Genomic DNA, 5418 nt, shown 5'->3' on the forward strand with positions numbered 1-5418 from the left:
AGGGTCTCTTCTGATTCCATACAAATTTTAGGATTATTTGCTCCAGCTCTTTGAAGAATACTGGTGGAGGGGAGGTGAACCATGAGAGACTATGGACTCTGAAAAACAATCTGAGGCATTTGAAGTGGCGGGGGGGTGGCAGGTTGGGGTACCAGGTGGTGGGTATTATAGAGGGCACAGCTTGCATGGAGCACTGGGTGTGGTGAAAAAATAATGAATACTGTTTTTCTGAAAATAAATAAATTGGAAAAAAAAGAATACTGGTGGAATTTTGATAGGAATAGCATTAAAAGTATAGATTGCTCTAGGCAGTATAGACATTTTAACAATGTTTATTCTTCCGATCCAAGAGCATGGAATGGTCTTCCATCTTTTTGTGTCTTCTTCAATTTCTTTCATGAGTGTTCTGTAATTCCTCGAGTACAGATCCTTTATCTCTTTGGTTAGGTTTATTCCCAGGTATCTTATGATTCTTGGTGCTATAGTAAATGGAATCGATTCTCTAATTTCCCTTTCTGTATTTTCATTATTAGTGTATAAGAAAGCCACTGGTTTCTGTACATTGACTTTGTATCCTGCCACGTTGCTGAATTGTTGTATGAATTCTAGTAGTTTGGGGGTGGAGTCTTTTGGGTTTTCCATGTAAAGAATCATGTCATCTGCAAAGAGAGAGAGTTTGACTTCTTCATTACCTATTTGGATACCTTTTATTTCTCTTCGTTGTCTGATTGCTGTTGCTAGGACTTCTAATACTATGTTGAACAAGAGTGGTGAGAGTGGGTATCCTTGTCGTGTTCCTGATCTCAACAGAAAGGATGCAAGCTTTTTCCCATTGAGGATGATATTTGCTGTGGGTCTTTCATAGATAGATTTTATGAAGTTCAGGAGTGTTCCCTCTATCCTTATACTTTGAAGCTTTTTAATCAGGAACGGATGCTGGATTTTGTCAAATGCTTTTTCTGCATCAATTGAGAGGACCATGTGGTTCTTCTCTCTTCTCTTACTAATTTGTTCTATCACACTGATTGATATTCGAATGTTGAACCATCCTTGTAGTCCAGGGATGAATCCCACCTGGTCATGGTGGATAATCTTTTTAATGTGCTATTGGATCCTGTTTGCTAGGATCTTGTTGAGAATCTTAGCATCCATATTCATCAGTGATATTGGTCTGAAATTCTCCTTTTTGGTAGGGTCTTTGCCTGGTTTGGGGATCAGGGTAATTCTGGCTTCATAGAAAGTGTCTGGAAGTTTTCCAAAATCAAAAGCTTCTGCACAGCAAAGGAAACAGTCAAGAAAACAAAGAGGCAACCCACAGAATGGGAGAAGATATTTGAAAATGACAGTACGGACAAAAGGTTGATATCCAGGATCTATAATGAACTCCTCAAACTCAACACACACAAAACAGACAATCATATCAAAAAATGGGCAGAAGATATGGACAGACACTTCTCAAATGAAGACATACAAATGGCTATCAGACACATGAAAAAATGTTCATCCATGTTGTCGCAAATGGCAAGATTTCGTTTCTTTTGATGGCTGCATAGTATTCCATTGTGTATATATACCACATCTTCTTGATCCATTCATCTGTTGATGGACATCTAGGTTCTTTCCATAGTTTGGCTATTGTGGACATTGCTGCTATAAACATTTGGGTGCACGTGCCCCTTTGGATCACTACGTTTGTATCTTTAGGGTAAATTCCCAGTAGTGCAATTGCTGGGTCATAGGGCAGTTCTATTTTCAACATTTTGAGGAACCTCCATGCTGTTTTCCAGAGCGGTTGCACCAGCTTGCATTCCCACCAACAGTGTAGGAGGGTTCCCCTTTCTCCGCATCCTCGCCAGCATCTGTCATTTCCTGACTTGTTGATTTTAGCCATTCTGACTGGTGTGAGGTGATATCTCATTGTGGTTTTGATTTGTATTTCCCTGATGCCGAGTGATATGGAGCACTTTTTCATGTGTCTGTTGGCCATCTGGATGTCTTCTTTGCAGAAACGTCTGTTCATGTCCTCTGCCCATTTCTTGATTGGATTATTTGTTCTTTGGGTGTTGAGTTTGTTAAGTTCTTTATAGATTTTGGTCACTAGTCCTTTATCTGATATGTCGTTTGCAAATATCTTCTCCCATTCTGTCTTTTGGTTTTGTTAACTGTTTCCTTTGCTGTACAAAAGCTTTTGATTTTGATGAAATCCCAAAAGTTCATTTTTGCCTTTGCTTCCCTTGCCTTTGGCGATGTTCCTAGGAAGATGTTGCTGCGGCTGAGGTCGAAGAGGTTGCTGCCTGTGTTCTCCTCAAGGATTTTGATGGATTCCTTTCTCACATTGAGGTCCTTAATCCATTTTGAATCTATTTTTGTGTGTGGTGTAAGGAAATGGTCCAATTTCATTTTTCTGCACGTGGCTGTCCAATTTTCCCAACACCATTTATTGAAGAGGCTGTCTTTTTTCCATTGGACATTCTTTCCTGCTTTGTCAAAGATTAGTTGACCATAGAGTTGAGGATGGAACTAGAGCGTATCATGCTTAGCGAAATAAGTCAAGCGGAGAAAGACAAATATCATATGATCTCCCTGATATGAGGAAGTGGTGATGCAACATGGGGGCTTAAGTGGGTAGGAGAAGAATCCATGAAACAAGATGGGATAGGGAGGGAGACAAACCATAAGTGACTCTTAATCTCATGAAACAAACTGTGGGTTGCTGGGGGGAGGGGGGTTGGGAGAAGGGGGGTAGGGTTATGGACATTGGGGAGGGTATGTGCTTTTGGGTAAATTGGAAGGGGAGATGAACCATGAGAGACTATGGACTCTGAAAAACAATCTGAGGGGTTTAAAGTGGCGGGGGGGTGGGAGGTTGGGGGTACCAGGTGGTGGGTATTATAGAGGGCACAGCTTGCATGGAGCACTGGGTGTGGTGAAAAAATAATGAATACTGTTTTTCTGAAAATAAATAAATTGGGAAAAAAAATGTTCATCATCACTAGCCATCAGGGAGATTTAAATTAAAACTACATTGAGATATCACCTTACACCAGTTAGAATGGCCAAAATTAGCAAGACAGGAAAAGCATGTGTTGGAGGGGATGTGGAGAAAGGGGAACCCTCTTACACTGTTGGTGGGAATGCAAGTTGGTGCAGCCTCTTTGGAGAATAGTGTGGAGATTCTTCAAGAAATTAAAACTAGAACTTCCCTATGACCCTGCCATTGCACTACTGGGTATTTACCCCAAAGATACAGATGTAGTGAAAAGAAGAGTCATCTGTACCCCAATGTTCATAGCAGCAGTGGCCACGGTCGCCAAACTGTGGAAAGAACCAAGATGCCCTTCAACAGATGAATGGATAAGGAAGATGTGGTCCATATACACTATGGAGTATTATGCCTCCATCAGAAAGGACGAATACCCAACTTTTGTAGCAACATGGACAGGACTGGAAGAGATTATGCTGAGTGAAAGAAGTCAAGCAGAGAGAGTCAATTATCATATGGTTTCACTTATTTGTGGAGCATAACAAATAGCATGGAGGACATGGGGGGATAGAGAGGAGAAGGGAGTTGGGGGAAATTGGAAGGGGAGGTGAACCATGAGAGACTATGGACTCTGAAAAACAATCTGAGGGTTTGGAAGGGGCGGGGGGTGGGAGGTTGGGGGAACCAGGTAGTGGGTATTAAAGAGGGTACAGATTGCATGGAGCACTGGGTGTGGTACAAAAATAAGGAATACTGTTATGCTGAAAATAAAAAATAAATTAAAAAAAAGAAATGAAGGAAGACCAAGATTCTGAACAAAAATGTTTTATTAGGCAAATAAAATATGTATATATAAAAAATAAATAAAATATAATATAATATTACATTAGAAAAAAATAATTTCCAATTATTTGGTAAAATTATGAACCTCAATTACAAGGAAAAAAATCTCTTGTATATCCTCAGATGGCTGTATCTTTCTACTGACAGATGAAACTCAAGCCACATCTCCTTGGGTGCATTTCTTACAGTGCAGTGATGAGTGATTTAGTACAAGACAGTGGCAATGGAAGAGGGCTATAGAATTGGCTCTTCTGAAAGGACAATGATAACTCAATTCCACATTGTATTTTTGTCCACTCACATTGTGGCTATAAAAGCAGAATGGTTGAGCCTCTGGCTATGGCCCCCATGTAATCAGAGAGATTAAACTTTCAAAAATGGTTGCTATAAAATCCCCCATTCTTCTCTCTCTTCTAGTATAATACCTTGCCACCCCCCCCATCAAGAAGGGAGTCTGATTCCTCTTGGTGTGAATCTGGGCAGAGCTTGTGGCTGCTTCTACTATTAAAGCATGGTAGAAGTGATGCTGTGTGAGTTCCAAGATGGGTCATAAAAGGTAATGAAGCTTTGTCTTGTTCGCTAGAATACTTATACTTGGAGCCTGGAACTGACATGTAAGAAATTCAACTACCATGAGGTCACCATGCTATCAGGAAGCCAAACCACATGGAAAAACCACAAGTAGGTGCAGCATCCAACAGTCCCTGTGACACTCCCAGCAAATAGTCAATACCAACTGTCAACCCTCTGAGTGAGTCATCTTAAACATCCGGCCCCATCTAGCTTTCAGATAATAGCTCCAATCACATCTGATTCCAACTGCTGGAGAGACCCTAAGCCAAAACCTTCTAGCCAATCTCTTCCCAAATTCCTGACTCAAAATAATAATAATAATAATAAGCGAAAAAAATTTCTGTTTTAAGCTACTAAGTTTAGGGGGTAATTTATTATGCAACAATAGCAGCCAGAACAGAATATTTTCAGAATTACTTTTACTTCCTACTATGCAAACTATTTTAGAATTTAAGAACATCAGAAATTTCTGACCACCTTCAAGAAAGGAGCCTCTTTTTGAGACACTTGACCCTGAATCTTCCAACATCCTGCTGCTCTTAGAATTTTCTAACAGCTAATGGCTCTGACAAGCAGTTATATTATGTAATCAGGTAGAGAAAATTCTATTCATTACAACTCTTCTAAGAGAGATTGCTCTCTATATTTGGGAAAATACGCTTTGATCACTAAATTGTGGGAATGAGATGAGAGTAAGGAAGAAAGAGACACTTAAGTTCATGTTCAAGTAGTAATAAGTAGTTGCTGAACATTTAAGTTCATGTTCAAGTAGTAATAAGTAGTTGCTGAACTTCCTTTTATGGGGGGAGGGGGAGCCCTATTCACTGTAGTCGACCTTTTTGCTTTGTTAAGCACCCAGCCGAGAAGACATTTCAAGTTTAGGAAAAGAACTGCATTGCTTAGCAAAACAGAGGAAAATGGACCATGTTTGAGAAAATGAAAAGGAGAACACCCTGCTTGCTGAGTAACCAAAATGAGAACTTTGGGGAACAGAGATATTTAACAGTGTGTTAAAGGAG

The sequence above is a fragment of the Neovison vison genome, chromosome 6 (assembly GCF_020171115.1).
Source record: "Neovison vison isolate M4711 chromosome 6, ASM_NN_V1, whole genome shotgun sequence".
Classification (NCBI taxonomy): Eukaryota; Metazoa; Chordata; class Mammalia; order Carnivora; family Mustelidae; genus Neogale; species Neogale vison.